Genomic DNA, 25,032 nt, shown 5'->3' on the forward strand with positions numbered 1-25,032 from the left:
CAAAATAATAATTCTAAATTAGTCAGTGATACAAAAAAAACTCAAATTTTTTTACAAGGATTAAATTTACCCATATGAGATTATCTATTGTAGAAAAAAATTATTAGAAGTTAGATTAAAATTATCTTTTTTTTTCATTTCCGTTAGAGGAAAAGGGTATATGTGAGCCACTTGTTTATAAGTAGGGGTATATATGCGCCACTTTCATAACAAGGGGTTTATCAGCTCCAAATGATAATGTTGAGGGTATATCAGACCCTATTCCCTTTAGTTTATCATGTTAGATTATTATACTTGTTATTTTGTTTGTTCATTTATGTTTTATTTCAGCTTTACTCTATCCTACATGCTCAGTACCTTTCAAGTACTGACGCATACGTCATCTACATCTTCTCATGATGTAGGTTCAGGTTGTCAACATCCAGACCACGCAAAGATCGATTTTCGATCTCCAGTTCAGCAGATTCAGTGGTGAGTGCTCATTCTCCAAGGACAACAGTCATGAGTCTCATTTCAGTCTTTAGTCATTTAGTTTCAGTTTTTGCTAGATTTAGCTAGGTAGTCTAGTTTAGAGGCTATTTTAAGACATAGTTAATTTCAACTTACTAGTGAGTTAATATTAATTTGTATTAAACTCATTGTTTTAAAATATCTCAGTTATAAAATATGGGTATTCTCCAATTTTTAAGATTATATTTTAATTTAGCTTCCATATTAGTTTATTATTCTTTTGTATGCTCATGATCATGCCCGTAGGGTTAGCTTAGGATTATTACTGGTCCTAGGTTCCGTGTCCGCGTCTCGGGGGTAGCTCGAGGTGTGAAAAAACTTGGTATCAGAGCACTAGGTTTATGTGTCGTAGGATGTCTGAAGAGCCGCACTTAGTAGATTCCTTTTCATGGGTGTGAAGTGCACCACATCTTATGAGAGGGAGTCTATGAAGTATTTTAGGAAAAACTTCACCTTTTTGTTACTCTTACCGTGCGTATGGTATGATCTAATTCCATTCTAACTTGACGTTGAGCGCTTAAGAACATGCCTTCTCATAGAGCTTAGGCATGGAATGCCAATAACCGCAATGCTAACGCAGTTCCTTGAGTAATTGAGTAGGAAGTTCAAGTGCAGAGTTTTAGAATGACAATTCAGCTTTTGGCTCAAAGTATGAGAACATGAAACAATCAGAAAGTTTTAGTTCCTACTAATAGAAATGATTGATTAGTGGAAGCCAGAGTTTGTAACTTTGTTAAGAAGAATCCGCCTAAGTTTTTAGGGTCGCAAGTTGGTATGGACCCGAAGAAGTTCATTGATGAGGTCAACTATATATTTGGTGTGATGTTAGTAACTGGTAGTGATAGGTGAGATTGGCATCCTATAAACTCAAGGATGTGACTCACATATGGTTCACTCAGTGGAAACAAAATAGACATGACTTTATCTTTTGTAACTCCTTATATAGTAGTCCAATTCAATGTCAATCCAGAAACTCTCTCAGAACCTCTCTCAGTCTCTACTCCAGTCGGTGACCCATATATAGCTAGAGGGTATACATAAATTGCCTTCTCATAGTCTCTAAGAAAGTCACCTCAGCAGATCTAGTAGAGTTAGAAATGGTAGACTTCAATATCATTCTAGGCATGGATTGGTTACATTCCATTTATGTCTTGGTCTACTGTAGAAGTAGGATTGTTCTTTTTCAGTTTCAAGACGAACCAATCGTAGTAGCTTAGCGCCTATGGGTCGATTTATTTCTTACCTTAAGGACAAAAAGATGATCTTTAAGGGTTATCTTTGTCATCTAGTTCAGGTTAAGGATTCTAGCCTTGAAACCCCAACTCTTGAGTCAGTTCCACTAGTCTGTGAATTTGTAAAAGTGTTTCCAAAAGATCTTCCAGAGTCCTGTAACGACCGAAGTATAGACCCTATACGAGACCGGTTGTTGACCTAGCAAAGGTCGTAGAAAAGACTACTTACGTCATTCTTACTTCGTATATGTTAATTTTAGCGAAAAATTTGAAACTTTTTGTGTCTTAACATATATACTAATCATTCGATTATATTCATAATTTTTAACTATCAACAATCTAACATTAAGATCATCAAATTAAAGAAATATTTTAATATAAAATTAAATGTATACTTTCCAAAATGGCACCAATAAAATGTCCGAACAAAAGCGGAAAGAAATGCTAGTGGAACATACTCCACTAGATCAATCCTATAACTAAGCTAGAATATAATGGGCAAGCATCCTTGCAAACATGAGGGCCTACCAAGTCCGGATGAATGCTCCATGTCGGATAGTTTCAGTGTCAACCTGTAGCTCTAGCGTTCACCTGTGCCTGCACCTAAAATTGTAGAGTTTTATGGGATTAGTACACACTTGTACTAAGTATGGGTATATGCAAGCATACGCCAAGTACATGCATGATTAAGAACAACTCTTTCGTAACAACATTATTATGGAACGTTAAGTCAGTGGACTTGCCAAATTAAGATTAGGAAAGTTAGTGAGCTTTCAAAATTTGGATTATGAAAGTAATGCCATGAGAGTAACATGAATCATCATACTTATCATATTGCACACAACACATAACATCTTGCACATAACACATAACATATTGTATATAGCACATAAAATTTTTCATATTCGTTCATATCTATGAGACCTTGGAATCATTGACTTAACATCAAGACTTCCCAAAAATGAGGGCTCAACATATGAGACCTCAACTAGGGAGACTTCTTTAGAAAACACATAGTCTGCTTCATTAATTCATACGTACTTTATTTCATTTCATTCATAGGCTAGTGTAAACACCAGCTATACCTAGGATGTAGTTTCAGACTTTCATCGAGTTCATTGTGCAATAATCAAGAATGATCTAGTATCATTAGTTAAGTGTAGCTCACCTCTTGTTTATCCTATCCTAATAACTTAAGTCTCATTCATTTCATTATGTGCATCATTTGAGGCTGGCCTCATTCAATTAGGGGGAACTTTAACTTTTACTGAAATAGAACATGTGAACATCATGAAATCCAGTTTCATGAAACCCCACACGGAAAAGAGGTGGAATCACCGGCAAAAGTGACCCAAAACATGCTAGCGTACATGGGAATTGAACCACGCCAGATCCCTATATTGGCAGTATAAGTTCGATGACTAGGAGATATAAGAAAAACCATACCCGGCATGCCGGACAGTCTCATCTCATATGAGTTACATGAAACTCCGCCCTTCCCGAAAGAAGGCGTCACCGCTCATACCTAGTCTATTGTTGCTCAGGATAAAGTTCCATTACATTCAACTCATATATCGTGGAAGCTGGCTTCTAGTATGAGGAAATAATTGCTCAATAGATGATTTCTCATTTCATCATTAGTATTAAGTGTGTTAATCTCAACACTTTCATTATAGTGTTCATAGAGGTTGGTCTCTTCATTAGCTTACTCTTTCATAGGTGAGTATGCTTGGTAACATTTACTTAGGCTCGTTTGAGATTGATCTCATCTTTTACATTAGCCTCATATCATGTTGTCACCACATTCATTAAGATTAACACATTTTCCCTTCATAATTACGCACCCCATTTTACGTGAATGTTTATTTAAACATATGCCAATCACTTGGCCATTTAGTGTGTTTCACACTCTTACTCAACCCATTTACGGTTTCATCATTTTATTGTTCATTTTATGATTTATTTGTTAATTTGTTAATTTCATTGTTCATTTCAACATACGCCAATGCACTTGGCCATTTAGTGTGTTTCACAATCTTACATAACCCTTTTAGGGTTACATCATTTTATCACATACATCTTAGGTTCACTTACATTAAATGTATGCTAGACTTATGAGTCTATAGATTCAAGCCATGGTGCTTCATTTATATTTTGTCTATGTTATTCATATTTACCCAAGATTATATGGTACAAGACTTATGCATCTTGTAGATATGCCAAGTTATTGATATCGATCTTTAGAGGCAGCATTCATTAAATATTTACTTACGTATGACTTATGTGTAAATATGGAATTGGGCAAGGGAACCCTATTTCGAATCCCTTGGACAACCTTTAATCTGATTAGACACTTGATAATCACATTTTTCTGATTTGGGGGACCCTAGTTCGATCCTCATAAACCCCATAATATTTCCTCTCTTTTTCTCCTCTCCATTTTCGTTTATGTAAAAGAGGTTGTGAGTTAAACCCCCCACAAGCTCGTTATTTTTGTTTTAATTTATCTCTTAACTTTTTAACCTATCAAAGAGATTGTGGGTTCAATACCCACTCTCTACATTTATTTTCTCCTTAATTTTTCTCCTAACTCTCTCATCCATTCAAGAGGTTGTGGGTTCAATCCCCACTCACCACATCTAAATTCATTGCATTTTTCTCATGAAATTTTTATGATATTTTAATTAAGTGATGTCATGGTTAAATCCTCAATGATCTCACATTTGAAAAATTATTTAAAAGAAGCTCATTTTTTAAAAGTCGACCGAGACTAAATTTCCAGCAGCCTGGAAATTTAGTCTCTTCCAATCTATTTTTATCTTAATATTGTGTTGATTTTTTTGTAGATTTCACTTAATGATGTCTTGGATTCAATACTTAGTTATATCACTTATTTTACATTCATTTTTGATTGCATTTTTTACCAATTTTTTTGGCCGAACCCAACCTACCAAATGCTGGAAATTTGTTCACTATTTTCAACTTCTTTTTATCATCATTCATGCATTAATTCTTAAGGCATTTCATGGATTATTTGTTGCATCTTTATGTGTAATCATTTTACTATTATATTCATCCAAGAATAACCATTTCATCCAGCCGCATTACACCACTTTTAAACCTCATGATTTACACAACCATTCACACATAAAATTCAACCATAAAAACGTATCACTTTTCACATACTTTTGGTTGACATAACTTAATATGCTTACAATACCGAACACATAATCAAGAACACATTATCACTAAAATCAAAATTCATACTTGAATTACAAGCAAACATACCAACAACATGATCTCTAACCTATTTCACATTGAGATCAAAGGGATACTAGGGACAATGATTTCGACAAGAACGACCCTAGTTTTTTAGTAGATTCATATGAGCCTTAAGGGTATCTTGGGAAAGGGACCAAGTTTAATAAAACCCATACCTTTTATGACGTTCAAACTTCGACTTGCTGCCAAAAAAATTCTCCCAAAACCACGTCCAAATCCGCTCAAAGTCAACACCAACTCGACGGACAAACTTAACTTTGTTTACGTGATTGATTTCATTTGTTTTCTTATTTTTTGTTGTGAATTCTATAAGTTTTAAAAACTTTGGTTAACCTACTGTTTTTGGAGTTATTTTGGCAGAGAAAACGTGAATTAGAGTGTTAGAGACGTGAGAGAGACATGAGTGTGGGACAGAAGAGTTTTATTAGGCTTAGGAGTCTATTTTAGTACTTAGTCAAATAATGTTTTATTAATTATTAAAAATTTGATTTCCTTTTATTTTAATTCCGCTAATAACTAATAAACATAAACTAATTACATTAATTTATCAGCTTAAATTAAAACAATTTAATTCATTTCTTCCACCTATGTTCGAACCCGGGTGGAGCAAGACATCACTTCAGGAGCCAAATGTCGGCCCTCTCTCCCTAAAATGCCATCCACCTTATTTATTATATTATTTGATTCAATATTTATGGTAATTATGATTCTACCCTTAGACAGGAAAAAGATCATTTTACCCTTAGACCCTCCAAACCTAAGATTTTCCCTTTTTAAGCCCGGTAAAGACTCCTTCAAGTAAATATTCATATTCGAGAACCCTACATGGTTTGACCCAAGCATTCCTAGATCAACTAACTCCCCAAGTTAGTTATTGGATTTAGCAAGGGTTCTGAGATTTAATTCTATGCGCATCAATCCGTATGAACCCAGTCTTATAATTAGCATTCTAGACACATTAAGCATTACTTAGAATATCCATTTTTTATGATTTTTATATTTCTCCTGAAAGGGAAATTGTCTTTGGAATTGATCTCCTTCTACATACCCAGCCTATTTCTATTCCCCCTTACAGAATTGCTTTAACAAAGATTAAGGAATTAAAAGAGCAGTTGAAAGACCTTTAGATAAGCGCTTCATCAGACCTAGTATTTCACAATGGGGTGCACGAAGTGTTGTTCGTAAGGAAGAAAGATGGTTCTCTCCGAATGAGCATTTACTATAGACAGTTAAACAAGATCACAATAAATAATAAGTATCCCGTCCCTAGGATGCATGACTTTTTTGACCAACTAAGGGTGCTAGACATTTCTCAAACATAGACCTCAGATCGGGTTATCATCAGTTCAAAGTCATAGATAGTGACATTCCAAAAACAGCCTATTTAACTCGGTATTGTCATTATGAATTTGTAGTTATGTCATTTGGACTAACTAATTCTCCTACAACTTTCTTGGATTTGATGAACAGAGTGTTCAAACAGTACTTAGACTTGTTCGTTATCGTCTTCATTAATGATATGCTCATTTAATCTAGGAGTGAGGAAGAATATGCGAGTCATTTGATAATTCTTCTACAAACTCTCAAGGATCGCCAGTTATTCACTAAGTTTATTAAATGTGAGTTATAATTGCATTCATTGGTTTCCTTGGTCACATTATATGTAGCGAAGGGATTCGAGTGGATTCACAGAAGATAGAAGTAGTGAAACAGTGGCCCAGACCTACCTCTACTACAGATATTAGAAGTTTCTTAGGTATAGCAGGTTATTACAGAAGGTTCGTAGAAGGATTTCATCCATAACGTCACTATTGACTAAGTTGAATTAGAAGATGGTGAAGTTTCAATGGTAAGATGATTGTGAGAAAATCTTTGAAGAATTGAAAACTAGATTGACTACAACTCCTGTCTTGACTATACCAGACGGTTCAGATGGTTACGTAATCTATTGCTATGCATCCAGAGTTGGCCTTGGTTGTGTGTAAATTCAGCGAGTTAAGGTGATAGCTTATGTTTCTAGACAACATAAGGTGCATGAGAAGAACTATCTTCCTCATGACCTTGAGCTTACAGTAGTGGTGTTTGCACTCAATATATAGAGATACTCCTTGTAATGTGTCCATGTCGATGTGTTCACTGTTCATAAAAGCTATCCAGTATGTGTTCACCCAGAAAGAGTTAAATCTTTGCTATAGGAGATTGCCGGAGTTCCTTAAGGATTATGATATGAGCGTGCATTATCATCCTAGTAAGGCGAATGTAGTATCCGGTGCTCTTAGTAGATTATCTATGGGTAGTGTAGCCCATTTTTAGGAAGGAAGGAAGGAGCTAGTGAAGGATGTTCACATGCTTACTCGATTGAGAGTTTGCCTTATGATCATATTAGACAGTGGTGTAGCAGTTCAGAATGGGGTAGAATCTTCATTGGTAGTGGAGGTTAAGAAAAAGCAAGAGAGTGACCCAATCTTGCTTGAACTTAAGGGTACAGTCCATAATCAGAGAGTGGAGGTTTTCTCCCAAGGGGAAGATGGAGTACTTTACTACCAGGGTAGATTGTGTGTTCCTAATGTGGGAAAGTTGAAACAATATATTCTTGCAGAAGCCCATAACTCTAGGTTTTCTATTCATCTAGCTGCCACTAAAATGTACGACGATCTGCGAGAGGTCTATTAGTGGAATTACATGAAGAGGGATATAGCAGATTTTTTGAGAAAGTGCCCTAATTGTCAGCAAGTCAAGGTAGAACATCATAAACAAGGAGATATGACTCAAGAGATTGATATTCCTACTTGGAAGTGTAACATGATCAATATGGACTTCATCAGAGGATTACCTTGTACTCGCACACAGAATGACTCAATTTGATTGATAGTTGATAGGATGAATAAGTCTTCTTGTTTTTTAGGGGGCAAGACTACAAATTCGATGGCGGAGTATGCCAAGCTTTACATAAATGAAATTGTGAGGTTGAATGGGGTTCCTTTGTCTATCATCTCAGATAGAGGTCCTCAAGTTACCTATCATTTCTTGAAGTCATTTCAGAATGGTCTTGGTACTCAAGTTAACTTTAGTACAACATTTCATCCACAGACGGAGGGGAAGCAAGAGCATACTATTCAGACCATAGAGGATTCTTTGAGAGCTTGTGTGATCGATTTCAAAAGTAGTTGGGATGATCACCTTCGTCTTATTGAGTTTGCCTACAATAATAACTACCATTCAAGCATTCAGAGCCCCTTATGAGGCTTTATATAGGCGTAGATTTAGATCTCCTATTAGTTGGTTTGAATTAGGTGAAGCAGCTTTGTTAGGGCCAGATTTTGTCCTTTATGCTATGGAGAAAGTACAACTCATTTGAGATAGACTTAAGACAACCCAAAGTTGTCAAAAATCATATGCAAATGTAAGGAGAAGGGAACTAGAGTTCCATGTTGATGATTGTGTTTATCTGAAAGTCACACCTATAGGAAGGGTGATAAAAAATTCGAAAGAAAGAGAAACTCAACCCTAGATATATAGGACCTCACAAGATCTTGAAAAGGGTAGGAAAGGTGGCATATGACCTAGAGTTGCCAGCAGAATTAGTAACAGCAAATCCGCTCTTCCACATCTCAGTCTTGAAGAAGTGTGTGGGTGATCTAGCCTCTGTGGTACCTTTAGAGAGTGTGGCAGTAAAATATGGTCTTTGTTATGAGGATATACCAGTTGAGATTCTTGACCGTCAGGTTTGAGGGCTGAGAAACAAAGAAATTGCTTTAATCAAGGTTTTGTGAAAGCCAAGTATAATCACCTCTTTTCTTCCGATTCAACTCCAGCTTGAGGTAATAGTTTCTCTTAAGTTTTATCGTCATTCATGCATAAACTCAGTCTTATAATCATGTTCCCTCAGTTTGTAATTGCATTTTTAGCGTATTTGCATGTACTCGGAACTCAATACAGTCATAAACTGAGTTCTCTATGTTTAGAAGTTGGGGTTTGTATCTCTCTACCTCTATTTCAACTATAGAGAACGAATTTTCCCAAGGGGAAATAATCTAACACCCCGTAGCAAAAACTAAAACAAAAATCTGTTTTTTGAGAAAAATCTGAAGGTGCAACCAACGGTGGCATCGACGGTCCATCATCCATAACCGTCAATTGGATCAAAAACTCCCAAAAATTCAGATAGGAAAAAATTTGCTAAGTCTTGATCAACGAACAAACCGACAGTCCGTAGTTCAAATGACGGTGCGTAGTACATAACCATCAGTCGAGATCTCCATTCACCCACTCTCTAACAAGAGCTACGGATGACCATCACAATCCGTAGGTTAAAAATTTTCAGTTTGATAAGGGTAAATGCAGATGGGTCAACTTCAAATGGTCATAACTCTTATCACAAAGTGAATTAGGTGTGCCATGACCTACCCACAAATATTTTATTAGATTATATATCCATAGCCACCGACCTTTCTAAAATAACACCTCCGAGTAAAAAGTTGTGCCCATTTTAGTAAAGGTCTACCGAACAGTCCCTGATGACAGACCTAACGATGCGGCGTCAGGAATATGACGGACCGTCAGTCCTTGCTGTTTTTTGGCCTGACAACAATAGGTGTCTTTTTGACCTTTTCGACACTGCTTAAACCCTATGTTACGTCGTTTTGACCCTGAATCATCTGAATTTAGTCACTTTAAGCCTAGAAATATAACAAAACATATCCAATTAAAATCATTAAATCAAATGTTAGAAAACTAGAAGCAAGAAAGAAGAAAAAAAATCAAGAACCCTAGTTCAAGAACGTAACAAGTGTCCAGCAGTTTCAGCAACAAAACTTAAGTATTTTTTCGTGGATTTCATCACCAAGTATGTGGGATTTCACTAGTTGGTTCCTTTTACACATTAGGTCCCTATTTTTAAGTCAGATTTTTGATTCCTATACCATGATTAGAACTAGAGTTTCTAGAACTTCAACATAACTTCATGAACTTATTAGTTTTATGTTCCAAATAAGATTATCATGTGATTATTTAGTTTATTATATGAATTTCACAACCCTAGCTATGTATCTCATTATTTTTTGAATTACACATGCTAGGCCAGATATTTCAGACATTTCAGATATACATGCCTCAGTTATAAATGCATAATTACCATATTAATTGTTGCATTCTCAATTTGCTTGTGCAGTTTTGAGCTATCCATTACTTATAGAAACTCAGACATAATAAGTTTATTTGGAGTAGCATAATACCGAGTTGCACAAGGGTTCAACGTACGCAATTAGTCCCAGAACTACTAGCCAATAAGGTTGTAAGTCCCCTCTATGGGAAATCAGCTCAGTTGTCATGCCAGCATGCCTTTATACCTTTGGCAGGGTTTATAAGGTCTTCTCGGTAGGGTGTATAAATCAGACTCCACATTTAGCTAATGTGGTTTTATTTTCGGTTATTAGTAGCTCCCACAGATCAGTCAGAGTGTTTGCATTGACCATTTATCAGTATATTTAGTATTAAGTCTTATCATGTTATAAATGAGTCATTGCATCCAGTTAGCTCATATTCAGTATACTTGCTATTTTTTTTGTTCAGTTATATTTTGTTTCAGCTTTATCTATCCTACATGCTTACTACCTTTCATGTACTGAGGCATACATGCGCTACACCTTCTCGTGATGTAGGTTCAGGTTCTCAACATCCTAACCACGCATAGATTGAATTCCAGATCTCTAGTTCAGCAGATTCAGTCGTGAGTCCTCATTCTCTGAGGAAAATAGTCATGAATTTCATTTCAGTGTTTAGTAATTTAGTTTCACTTTTTGCTAGATTTAGCTGGGCAGTCTAGTTTAGAGGCAATTTTCAGACATAGTTAGTTTAAGCTTAGTAATGAGTTAATATTAATTTGTATTAAAATAATTGTTTTCAAATATCTCAGTTATATTATGATTTAGCTTCCGCAACACTTTATTATTCTTTAGTATGCTTATGATCATGCCAACAGGGTTTGCTTTGGATCACTTGTGGTCATAGATTACGTTTTCGTGTCTCCAATTTAGCTGGGGGCGTGACAATCAGTATCCAATGCATCATTGAACTAGTTTAGTGTTTAGAGATAGTTGGTGAACCTCCTTTATTTTTAAAGAAATCCCTTGGTATCATTAGTTGTTTAGTATTACATTTGTTAGGATAATTGGAAATCTTGTCCCGGTGTGAATCTTAAATTATTTTAGAGGTTTGATAGATAGTTAGATGTTACTTATTTAGTTTGTTCATTATCATTATCTTAAGTTGAGATTTGAGTTTTCCTTGATGGCTAGTTGAATGTAAATTTATTTTTTATTAGTTTAATATTTTGGTAGTATGTAAGTCAAGTAAAGATTTCTCATGAGGACTATAATAGTTCTCGAGCGCTAGTCCCACTTGGGGTGTAGGATCGGGGAGTGAAAAATTAGTATCACAGAACTGAGTTAGATAGTCCTAAGTATAATACGACGCCATTTCTGTAGAGTTTTAGTTATCGGTTCGAAGCACACCACATTTATAGTTAAGAAGTTACAAAACTCACGGAAATCTCTCACTTCTTTCATATTCATTTCATGCGTAAGAATTTAATCTTTAATAAGGTTTCTTATAATTTTTGCTTGAACGTATTTTCTGATAATCACTCCTCCATGAAGATTTATCAAAGGGTGTCTTGCTAGGCGTAATGTTGAAGAGCAACAAGGGTACCTCATGTAACTGAAGTTCAACCCAAAGATATGTTACTTATGTCGAATTTGAAGAAGCAATAAGGATGATGAGTAAAGTTGTGACTAACCATGTTTGGCAGAAAAAAGTAGTTTGACAATAAGCGACGGACATTTCGAGAATTCTTGAGTTCTTAAGGATAAACCCTCCATGTTTCTCTAGTTCAAGAACTACTGAGAATCCAAAGAACATTATTGAGGAGCAGCAAAAGATATTTGATGTCATGAACGTTAATGATAGATAAAAGGTAGACCTAGCTACATACCAAATGAAGGATGTTGCGAGAATTTGGTTTGATCAATGGAAGAAGAATCGAGTTGAGGATGCACCACTTGCTAGTTAGGCTTCTTTCTAGAAGGTTGTCACGCCCCGAGCTATCCTCGAGATGCGTACACTAAACCTAGGACCATACGTGATCCCAAGCAAACCCTACTGGCATGATCATGAGCATACTAAAGAATATAAATAATTGCGAAAGCTAAATCATACTTAAATTGAAAAGATGGGGAATACCTATATGCTAAAACTTAAATATTTGAAAACAATGAGTATAATATAAAGGAAATATTAACTCAATACAAATATGAAACTATCTTCAAAAATAGCCTCTAAAGTAGACTAGAAATCCTTGGAAAAGCCCCAGCTAATTCTTGCAAAAATTGAAACTAAAAGACTAAATACTGAAAAACAAACTCATGACTATTGTCCTATGAGAATAAGGACTACCACTAAATGAACTGAAGCTCAAAAAATTATCTATGTATGATATGTGTGCTGAAAACCTAAACCTACATCACTAGAAGATGTGGCGCATGTATGTGTCAGTAATTGAAAGGTATTGAGAATTTAGGATACAATAAAGTTGAAATAAATAATAAATGAACAACTACAAAAGCAAGTATAATAATCTGAACATGATAGAGAGAATTCTGAGGTAACTGAATTCAATGACCAATTTATAACATGCTGAAACTAAATACTGAGAATACTGTGAAATGGTCAATGCAAGAGAGTCTAATTGAACTGTGGGAGCTACTACTAACCGATAAGAAAGCCACATGAGCTAATTGTGGAGTCCGATGTATACGCCCCATCGAGAGGACCCAATATACCCTGCCAAAGGTGTAAATGCATGCTGGCATGATCATTACACTTATTACCTAGAGAGGGGACTTACAACTTACATGGCTAGTAGTTCTAGGAATAATTGGGCATGCTGAACCCTAGTCTAACTCGGTATTATGCTACTCCCATTTATTTATGTATTTAACTTATTATGTCTGTATCTTCTATAATTACTTGATAGCTCAAAACTAAACATGCAAACTGAGAGTGCAACAAATCTTATGATGATGCATTAAAAGCTGAGGCATGTATAACTGAATAGGTGAAAAATATAACCTAGCAAGTGTAATGCAAGAACTATATAATTAAAAAACTAGGGTTCTGAAATTCATGCGATAAACTGAATAATAACTTTACAATCTTATTTGGAACATATATTTAATAAATTCATGAATTTCTTGAAATCCTAAGTTTAATCATGATAAAATATCAAGAACTGACTGAAAACTAGGGACTCAATGGGTGAAAGAATTCCTCTAATGAAATCCTACATAGTTGGTGATGAAATTCATGGAGAAACACTTAAATTTTGAGGCTGCAACATATTGAAATTTCATGCGTTTTTGAACTAGGTTTCTTAACCTTTTTCTCCTTTCTTGCTTCTAATTTGCTATGTTTTGATTTAATGAATGACATTAGTAAGTTTTAGTTAAGTTTCTAGGATTATTTGACTAAAATATGATGATTTAGGGTCAAAACAACGTATCTTAGGGTTTAAAGAAAGTGGAAAAAGACCAAAAGTCCCCTAGGTTAATTGCTGTTGGACCAAATGACGACTTTGATAGACGGTCCGTCATTTGGTTCGTAGGTTGCGCCTTTTCGGTATGCTTTTACTAAAACGGGCATAAATTTTTACTCTGAGGTTAGATATTTACAAAGTCGGTGTCTAAGCAAATATAATTCAATTATCTAACTTTCGGTAGGTTATGGGACACCTAATTCATTTTGTGCTAAGGTGTTATGATCATTTGTATTTTACCAAACTTCATTCCCCCCCTAACTGTCTGCTAAGTTCAACCTATGGTAAGACGTATGGCCCGTAGGTCCATATACAGACCGTGCTGGTCAATCGTGGTTCTTCTTAGATAGTGCGTGAATGAAGTGTTAATTGACGGACGCAGACTACAGCCCGTAGTCTAACCTACGGACTACAAGTCCGTCTGTCGTTGAACACTTAGTCAAATTTTTTGGATTGAGATTGTGGGTGCTTTCTGACACAATCAAGGGATATGCAGGACAGATCATGGGTTAGGCTATGGTCCATCGATGGCACCGTCTCTTGTACCAGTAGATTTTATGAAAAAACTAGTTGTGATCTATTTATCATAGGGGGTGTTACATTATCGCTCCCTTGGTAACATCCATCCTCAAATGAAGACTAAACTAGATAGAATAAAGGAAGACAGCTGCAAACCCTACTACTAAACACTGAGAACTGACTTTCTAACTGAATTGAGTTCCCAGAACATGCAAGTGTATGACGTAGTTACTGGATCCCAGTCCGATGAGGAGCGCACACTGATCGGCACACCTTCTGGGTCAGCTACACATGAAAAAGGAGTGTCTAGTTCCTTAGGAGTTTCGTGGTCAGAGGAAGCCTCCGGGTACGCAGAATTCCCTACACCTACCACAGCTGCACAGTCTGCCTCGTCTAATAAGGCTGATAGCACTAATTCCACTCTAGGCTCACCGAATTGTGTTCTCACCCTGGTTGCCGACCAGCCCAACAAGTGGTATGTCGACGGGCAATATCAAGTTTATTCAGATGCCAAGTTTCTAAATGATAAAGGCGTCATGACACGAACCCTTACACTGGAAAGGTGGGTCCTTACGGGAGGTCTCCCCACCATGCGAGATATCCACAATCTCTTTACCAAACACTGGCTAGAGTGGACAGCTCGTTCTTTGGGACACTATATTGAGGAGTTGGTCTGAGAGTTTTACGCCTCTTATGTGGCTACTCTTCGATGATAGATCGATAGGCGGGCTGCCCCCGCCAAAAAGGCCCCACTTTAGCACATCAGAGTAATGCGGAATACAGGTCGACATCTCCCTACCTTCCATCAACATCAATCTGTATGGCGAGGGTGTTAATGGCAATAGGACCCCTCTCACCGCCGAGTTCGACTACCGGTTGAAAATTGTTAATGATGGCCAATTCTTCCGTCAGCCATCGCTGAGAGATACCACCAAGAGGTGAATGGACTTGCACTTATCTATTGATTGAGAGGGTGACTACTAGGTAACGGAGCCTAAAGGAGCCATTAGGAAGGTTTAAGTGACCTTCACGGCTATGTTTTTATGGTTGATTGTCTGCCACTGCCTTTCCCCCACAGCTGTTGATAATATAGTTAAATGGGATTGCTCATTTATGATGGCGGCGATGATAGCCAAGTTTAGGGTGGACTTCGCTTGGCTTCTACAGGTGGTCATGCACAAGAGGCCTTTCGAGGTCACCACTACTTACCCTTTTCCGTGCATGATATTTTCCTTATGCAGGTCCGCAGGTGTGCCCATCTGGCACATTGATCATCTCAAGACTCCGATGGGCAGTGTTGATATCGGCCTCATCAAGGATGAGGCCAATAAAATGGCTCCTCCCATAGGGCCCCATCGATAGTTGCCTCTACTTAGTGAAAATATGGCTGATACGGTAGCACATAATCAAACGGCTACACAGGATACTTCATCGACCACTGACACTTCCCCCGTCGAGTCCATCCCAGGTAGTAGCACTGCCCCAAGCTCCTCGCTCATCCCCTTTCCCCGCTCTGGTCCCGCATGCTACGGTTCAGAATGTAGAGGCTTAGATGGCCACACTTCTGTATCACATCCATCCTTTGATGCAGAGGCCTAATGCTGAGGCGGAGGAGTGCTTGGAGCGTAAAATGGCACAGGACGCAGAGCGGAAGATCGCTGAGGTTCATCAGCGCTTAGACGCTTTTAAGTTACAGGTTCTAGCCCGGCCAGCCCCTCCGGTGGACATGTCGACCGTTCAGGCTGTGGTAGAGAGTCTGCAAATAGATATTGATATGATTCTAGAGGCTAGGGTGTCTGAGTCTGAGGCCCCTTCTGCAGAGCTTGCTGAGGACACAGTGTTGGCGGCTTTATTCGCCACTTCTGAGATTTCACCACCTCCCCCTCGAGATCATGAGAAGAGGCGTAGGGGTCAAGACAAGTATGAGGCTACAACAAGAAAGATGAAGCACCGTGAGAGGGAGGCTGGGAGGAGATCCTTGATTGCTGATGAGGAGGCGTGTCAGATCAGGGCTTTAGAGTCAGCTACTGGGGGTATCTAGCTCTAGAGAGGCAGAGACAGCGGGAGGCACTTCTGATAGTGTTGTTGCTGATAAGGAAACTACTGAGGGTGTCCAGACTACATAGGTAGTGGGTTACAGGGAACCGGACCCACCATCTTGCGGATCATTGGCGCTTTGCGCCCCCAGTTTGCTTCACCTACCACTATCGTATTTCAGTTTTTTTATGCATTGGGGAGAATTGCATATCTTTTTGTTGGGGTGGGTTAAATGGAAAATGAGTGCTAGGGTGATGTCTGAGTAGCCTAATTCATGATCGTCTTTTGGGGTTTTCTTGCCTGTGTTCTTTTTCCCTATGAGACTGATTATTTTTATTGTTGAACCGGCATGTCTATATCTTGTGTACATAGTATAACTCTGAAGCATGATAGCTAAAACAAAAATGATATCGCGATGTAATGTAAATTATGCATGGATAGGCACAGTAATTGATAAATGTGTGGCTCTGAGCATGACATAGAGATACATCACTGTATGACCCTTAGTCTAAGACTTGAACTAGGTGTCTGATAATCTGGTAGGGTAATGAAATGTCAAGTGAGTGTGAGAAAAATTTTAATAGTCTACTATTTGTACTGATCTACAACTTTCTTGGTTAGTCCTACTAAAAGTAAGCTCTAATAGACAATTAGTAGGATCATAGGCCCTTGTTTAATATAGCAAATTTTTAGCCTAAAAAAATAAAATAAAAAATGAATGAAATCAATCCCTCTTTGATCCAAATGATTTGAGCTTAAAATAGACCTTTCTTTTTCACCCCAACTTATCTTTTTTGGGAATAATGTGTTGGCCCTGGACTCTTCTTGGACATGTGCACCTCAGCTTATGCCAAATGCATAAGTTGAGGGTGGCTAATACAGTAAACCACCTTTTCGTGGCCCTGACCCAAATTTGGGTATTTTCTACTTTGACTCATGGCAAAGCCATAAGTTTAGGGTGGATATTATGAGGAATGTTCTGGAAAGTGGGGTTGAAAGAAAAAAGATAGAGAAAGAACAAAAGTAAAGTGAATCAAGAACAAGTTGAAAGAAAAGTGAAATCAAAAAATTATAATAAATACAAGAAATAAAAGAAAAGAGTAACTTACACAAATTAAGAAGGAAAGGAAAATAGCAGGGAGAAAGAATATGAGAAATTGGGCAAAATAAAACGATTAAAAGTGATATGTTTAGCTGATATTTCAAGGAGGACAAAAAGTCACTTAAGTATAACTAAATGTACCCTACCTGACCCTGAGCCTACGTTACAAGCTAAGAAAGTCCTATTGTGATCCTAAGAGTTGTATGGCGAACTAAAAGCAGTGAAAATAAGGGCAAGCTTATGGCAATATGTATGAATGAGTTTTGAATTTTTTCTGAGAGTGGGTGTTTAAAAGTAATCCTTATACTCAAACTGAAATCATTGTGTAAAAAAGGAGGATGTTGTTTTGAAGTTAGGACACTAGTTGCAATACTGGAAATATTAACACCTCGGTAAGAAATTGAAGAGGATAGGTGTCAGTGAGTGGTGAGTCTATGTCATGGTATGGTTCCACATAATTCAAACATAATAGTGATAACATGCATAAACATGACGAAACTAATCGGGATTGATAGCCAAATGATTACGAAAGCTAAAATATGGATACTATTATACAAAGAATTTGTAGTGAGTCGTCTTGCGTTGCTTGAGGACAAACAAAGAATTTAAGTTGAGGGTGTTAATGTACTGTGGTTTCATGGTATTTGTTATGCGTTTTTCTTAACTTGATTATGTGTCCAAAATCCTTTTTGTATTGATTTTTATGTAAGTTTCTCCTTATTTGTAGGAAATCTGTCCAAAGATGAACACAGATGTTTTTTAGCAAAATAATATAGAAAAGGCCACCTACAGAGCTTATGACGGTCGTTTAAGCCTGTGATGGTCATTAGGTGGCATCGTAGTGAAGCTACTGATGGAAGATGGGGAAGTCTGACTTAGTGTGGGATTACGGAAGTCCACGACGGACCGTCATGGCCACGACAGTCCGTCCTGCTGGTTCTTCGCAATTATCAGAGAGTTGTCTCAGTACCAAAAATCCAAGAAGTTTAAGTATTATGGAACAGAGACCCTCGACGGACCGTCATGATTGGAACGGTCCGTTATACCTGTCCATTGAGGGTAATGAAGAAAGCAGCAAAAGAATTTGTGAAGTATGGGATAACGGAAGCCATGACGACTCGTCGTGACCAAGAAGGTCCGTCACGAGGTTCGTCGACCCAGACGCGTTTTGACAGATTTTTAGTAATGACAATCCTTCTTTTATTATTTTTTTATTATAAATAGTTCAAAAAAACTCGTTTTGGGGGTTAGACTCTTTGATAGTAGACTTTTCAATAGTTAGAGTTTTTTAATAATCTTTAGTTGTCTTGTTCAAGTATTGAAGGATTGATTTCAGTAAGTGATACACTTTTTATGGAATTGATTGTTGGTGCTTTTGTTTATTAATCAAGTGAATTTTTGGATTTTATTCTTTCTCATTAAAGTAAGTTCATGAATTCTTATATTAAATATATGAATAGTGTGATTATGATTGTGGGTAACTAAACTGCATAACTAGGATTCTGGGAACCATGGGTGAATAATGAGGTAAAATCTAACTAAAATAGCAATTCTAATATAGTGTCTGGCATGTATTGATAATTCTTTCGTTTAGAAGTCTTTTTAACCGATGGCTTATGTTAGAACTCGCCTTAATGTTACTTGCCAGGCAAAGGAGGTAGATAATAGGAAAAGAATTATCAACATACATTTAGTGTACACTATCTAATAGGCTAGTGTCGATTGGTACGAGGTAATAACTTAGTCAAACATCGAATACAATGCTTCATATGAGGTAAAGGTAAGGGTTAGTATAGTAACACACGTAGCTGGACCAAGGTGCGGAGTGAAATATTTTAGATGCCGGACGAAGGATTTATAGATACATAACTTATCACTTTACATGCAAGATACTAGGAAAGAATTGTTATCGTTAGAAATATCAAGTTAGGAACCTGTGGGGAACAATTAAGCCCTAGTTACTTTTATTACTTGATTAAGCTCCAAGATTTATATCTGTTAATTGTTTACTTTAATTTAGTTAATTATTTTCATTAATTTAGAAATAGAAATCCCCTCTTTATTGTCTTTTTTTTCTAGGAAAATAATTAGTTAAATAATAGTAATAATAGAATAAAGTTAAGTCTGAACTAGTTTCCTCGTGGGTACGATCCCAACCTCATTATTTGGATTCTTTACCTGATACGACCGCTTTACTTCTTATTTGAGAGGTAAGTCTGAGCGTATTAGTATCCACATCTCTTTGACATCATAGAAGTTCCAGATCAAGGTAATATTTCAATTTGTAGTTCTCTATATTTATATACTTGAAGTGTTAAATTTTCTTGTTGGTTGTTTGAACTAAGTTATTGATACTATCACGCAGTTCAGGTCATAAACTCTGGCAAGGTTAGGATGTCTGGCAAGAGTAGGCCGAGTAACGTTGTATCATTACTATAGCTCTTAACTGATGATTGTTGGTTAGAGAAGCTACCACAAAAGAATTGTACTTTCATACACAGTAGTTATTTATATTATTACGTATGCCTCATATTTTATTTTTATACTTATATACATTCCGAATTTGTAACGTGTTTCAGTCAGCTTTTCTTTATATTGCATTTAATTTTAAACTTGATATATTAACTAAGAGCTAGTAAATTATGAGTTTAAAAGAGACAAAGTAAGTGTTCTTTATTAATCCATTTCAAGCTTAAATGACATCTAGCATTCCCAATCGCATACTCGTACATTCAATGTACTGATGCCAGTTGGCATACATCCTATTATGGTGCATACGAAGGAAACGAGGATCAACATCCATCGCACCATTGATACAACTAGGCATCCCTGTGTTAGTTGACCAGCCTCCTAGTATTCCGAAAGAAATCTTTTATTGATTTTTAGTTAGTTCGATAGATGTTGTGGGATTTGTCCCAATATTCATCTCAAATAGTTTAGAGACTTCATAGATAGTTAGTAGTGCAATAGTTTTTACCTTTTAATTATTATGTTCAACACCTGGATTGCCATTATGGACATGTTTAATGTTTAAATCTATCAAGACATTCCAATTTATTTTTGTATGCAGTTGAGATAAATTGTGTTAGCATTATACGTATTATTTTTTTCTTCCACTGAATTAAGTAAGTCAGACCAAGGGTTCGCTCGAGGCCAATAATGGTCGCCGTGTGCCTGTTCCGCCCAGGGTGTAGGCTTGGGGCAAAATAATCTTGGTATCACAGAATAGAGTTCAATTGTTATAAAGAGTCTATGAATCTATGTTTGTAGAGTCTTAGTCATTGTTGTGCAGCACACCTCATCTATGATCAGGAGGCTAGAAAATTTAGGAATTTCTTACTTCTTTCATACTCATTTTATACTTTAGAATTTATCTCTAAAACATTCCCTATTCTTCGTGCTTGTGTATGTTTTAAATTATCATGCCTTCACAAAGCGCAGTTAGAGGTCGTCCATCCAGAAGAAATGTATAAGATCCAGAGCTACATAATGCACCCAATGTGCAACCTCAAGGGGAAGTTAATAATGCTAAATTCTTTTAGGTTCTCTTGATGTTTAGTCAAGATGTGACCAAACAAGTCAGGCAACAAAGAGGAGCTCGACAAGAGAGGGCTAATACTTCGAGAATTCGGGAATTCTTAGGGATGAATCCCCAATGCTTCACTGGTTCAAGCACCATTGACAATCCAGAAAACTTTGTAGAAAAGTTGAAGAAGGTATTTGATGTGATGCATGTTGTTTTTGTTGAGAGAGTCAAACTAGATGCATACCAACTCAAGAATGTTTCTAGGTTTGGAACAACCAGTGGAAGGAGGGTAGAGGTGAGGATGAACCACACCCGAGTAGGGGTTGCTTTGAAGAAGGTTTATTAGGGAATTTCTTTCCCTAGGAACTGAAGAAGGAAAGGCAAAGGAGGTCCCTATTCAGAAACAATATTCCTGAAGCATTCATGAGTGTGGGCTCCTGAGATGGTTAAAGATGTGAAGAGCATAATGAACTTGTTTGTTCCTAGCTTGGGTCGCACTTCAAGCATTGAAGGTTGAGATACAATGTTTATTGGGTACATGAACATTTCAAGGTTAATGGTCTTTGTAAAGTAGGTATGGGAAAACAAGCATAAGGATACAGAGGAGTTCATAAGAAAGAGAGCTAATATAGGGGATTATTCCGGGCTGCACAAGAATGATGCTCACTGATAATCCTTCCAAAAAAAACAAAAGGGTCCTGCTACATCCTATTCTAGTTAACCTATACCTGAGAAGAAGTATGAGCATTATGGGAAAACTTCCTGATTTAAACCTTCATATTCTCAAGGTAGTGTAGCGCACAGAGGTAGTAAGACTCCGGCATGTGCCAAGTGTGGCAGAAATCACTCCCGTATCTGTTTCAAATAATATTAAACTGGGCATTTCATGAAAGAGTGTCCAAGGAGGAAGAAAGTTGGGTTTAATGAGGGTAATGGAGCTAATTGTCATCAGCTTCTCCACCAGACAAGAGTGCACCTGGGGAAGCTTCTTCTGGTGCTGGCGGAGGAATAAACCACTTATATGCTCTCCATAATCGGCAGGAACAGGAGAATTCAGCAAATATTGTACCTGGTATGATTCGAGTCTTTGAATTTAGTGTTTATGCAATATTAGACTGAGGAGCGAGTTTATATTTTGTAACGCTCTATGTTTCTATCAACTTTGAAATTATTCCTAAGCAACTTAGCGAACCATTCAGTGTTTCCACACTGTTGGTGAATCCATTCTTGCAAAAAGAGTCTATCATGATTGTCCTATTTTCTTCAGTCACAAGAGTATCATTGCTGATTTAATATATTTAAACAGGGTAGATGTTTATGTCATTCTAGGTATGGACTGGCTCCATACATATTATGCATAAATAAATTGCAAAACTCAAGTTTTCATGCTTAAAATTCCGAATGAGTAAGTCATAGAGTGGAGTAGTAGTTCAGCACTTCCTAAGTGTCATTTCATGTAGTGACTTAAGGCAAGAAAGTTAGTTTGTAAGGGTTTTATCTATCATTTATTCCGAGATAACTACTCAGGTGCTGAGGTTCCTTCCCTTCATCTAAGTTCCTATAGTCAGTGAGTTTCCAGAAGTATTTCGTGATGATCTACCCAAAGTCCCTCCTGAGAGTGAAACAGACTTTGGTATATACATCATCCCAGGTACGCTTCCTATCTCTATTCCGCAATAAAGAAAGATACCAACATAGTTAAAAGATCTAAAGAAAAATAGAATGAATTATTTTATAAGGGCTTTATTCGACCATGTATCTCACTTTAGGGCGCTCCAGGCTTATTTGTGAGAAAGAAAGATAGTTCCCCTAGGATGTGTATAGATTAGCTAATTTAATAAGGTGACCATCAAGAATAAGTATCCTCTTTAAATGATAGATGATATTTTTGATCAATTCAGGGTGCATCTTGCTTCTCGAAAAGCGATCTCAGATTGGCCTACAATCAATTGATTTTTTGGGAATGTGATATTCCAAAGATAACGTATTAGAACCACATATGGGCACTATGTGTTTCAGTTTATGTCCTTTTGTTTGACAAACGCACCTGCATCATTCATGGATCTTATGAAAAGAGTCTTCAAACCTTATTTAAATTTGTTTGTAAGAAGATCATGCTTGTTACCTCTGGATAGTTCGTCATACTTTGAGAGAAAAAGAGTTATATGCCAAGTTCTACAATGTGAGTTTTGGCTTAAATCTGTTGCATCTTGCGCCACATAGTTTCTTGTTATAGGATTATAGTTGATACCCAAAAGATAGATGCATTCCAGAGTTGGCCTAGACCCACGTCTCTAACCTATATAAGGAGTTTCTTGGGTGTCGCTTGCTACTACAGAAGATTTGTAGAGGGGTTATCATCTATATCTTCTCCTTTGACCAAGCTAACTTAGAAGACAGTTATGTTTCAAAGATCTGAAGATTGTGAGAAAATGTTTTAGGTAATGAACAATAGGTTAATTACTACTTAACTTCACCGGAGGGTACTCAAGGATTTTTGGTGTATTGTGATGCATCTAGGGAAGGTGTGGGATGTGTGTTGATGCAGAATGACAAGGTTATAACTTATGCCTCCAGACAATTGATGATTCAAGAGAGGAATTATCTAACTGATGACCTAGAATTGGATGCAGTAGTTTTTGCTTTGATGATATTGCTCCACTAATTGTATAGTGTTCATGTAGACATATTTACTAACACAAGAGCCTCCAATATGTGTTCACAGAGAAAACACTAAATATCAGACACAGGAGGTGGTTGAAATTACTTAAGGATTACGACATTAGTATTATTTACCACTCTGGTAAGGCTAATGTGGTTGCTGATGCATTAACGAGGTCATCTATAGGAAGTGTTTCCCATGTTTAAAAAGGAAAGAGAGTGTTAGCAAAATATGTGCACAGACTTATACGTTTGGGATTAAGACTTATGGATTCCACATTAGGAGGTATAGTGGGGACTAATGAGGTTGAGTAATTGTTAGTGTCAGAGGTGAAAAAGAAACAGGCCAAGACCCCACTTTTCTTTATTTAAAGGTGAACGTTTATAAGAATAGTGTTATAGATTTTGAAAGATGGAGAGATGGTGTGCTAAAGTATCAAGGTAGTTTGTGTACTTAAGGTGGATGAACTTTGAAAGAGAATCATAAAGGAAGATCATAGCTCCAGATATTCCACGCATATAGCTTCTACAAAGATCTACCGAAACTTGGGAGAGGTATACTGGTGGGAGGGTATGAAGAAAGATAATTCTATGTTGTACCTTCAAGAGGTGGTGAAACTTCATGGAGTTCCGGTCTCCATTATTTTCAGATAAATGTGCACAGTTTAATCACTCCTATTCATCCTCAGACGGATTGGATTGGTGGGTAAAAGTGTGTACTATCGATGAATTATAAATGTATATGTTAAGATCTTGTGTTATCTACTTCAAAGGGAATTGGGATGATCACATACCTATCAGTGAGTTCGCTTACAACAACAATTACCATTTGAGCATCCAAACGGCTCAATGTAAGGCTCTTTGTGGGAAAAGGTGGACTTCTCTTACTGGATAGTTCGAAGTTGGTCAATCAAGGTTAATAGGACTACACTTAGTTTACCAAGACATGGAGAAAGTTAAAGTGTTTAAAAAGAGATTGAAATAGACACAGAGTTGCCAAAAGTCCTACACATAGTTAGGAGAAGGCCGTTAGAATTTGAGGTGGATGATTGGTAGTATCTGAAAGTTTCACCCATGGAGGTGGTTATGAGGTTTGTTAAGAAGGAAAAACTTAGTCCCCGGTATATTGGGTCCTTACAGAATTTCCAAGAGAGTTGGGAATGTAGCATATGAGTTGGAGTTACCCAAAGAGTTAGAATAGTTCATTCGGTATTCCATGCATCTATGTCAAAGAAATACTTGGGTAATCCTTTATTGATTGTACCAACTGAGAATGTTGGGATTAAGCATAACTTATTCTATGAGGAGATTCCGGTTCAAGTTTTTGATCATCAACTTTGCAAGTTGATAACAAAGGAAGTGGCATGGATCAAAGTTCTTTGAAGGAATCAGTTTATTAAAGAAGAAACTTGGGAAGATGAGGAGGATATGAATAAGAGATATACACATCTCTTTGAATTAGGAGATAATGCGGATGAAGGTGTTAAATTCTCTTCTTAGCGCTTTATAAGACTATGTGCAATGAGGTTATTATTTGCTCTTGTTATTGAGTGCTGAAATGATGTCAGTACCC

The 25,032-nt window shown here is 37.0% G+C and overlaps 1 long non-coding RNA gene across 1 annotated transcript in view; it reads right to left on the minus strand.

Annotated features, from left to right (window-relative positions):
* Nucleotides 1-2,096: 2,096 nt before the first annotated feature.
* The window catches only part of LOC138348405 (uncharacterized), a 43,405-nt gene continuing 20,469 nt past the window's right edge, over nt 2,097-25,032 (minus strand). Inside the window, exon 2 of the long non-coding RNA XR_011221008.1 lies at nt 2,097-2,345. This is a non-coding gene — a long non-coding RNA (uncharacterized lncRNA). The remainder of the gene's footprint in view (nt 2,346-25,032) is intronic.

The sequence above is a fragment of the Solanum lycopersicum genome, chromosome 5 (assembly GCF_036512215.1).
Source record: "Solanum lycopersicum chromosome 5, SLM_r2.1".
Classification (NCBI taxonomy): domain Eukaryota; kingdom Viridiplantae; phylum Streptophyta; class Magnoliopsida; order Solanales; family Solanaceae; genus Solanum; species Solanum lycopersicum.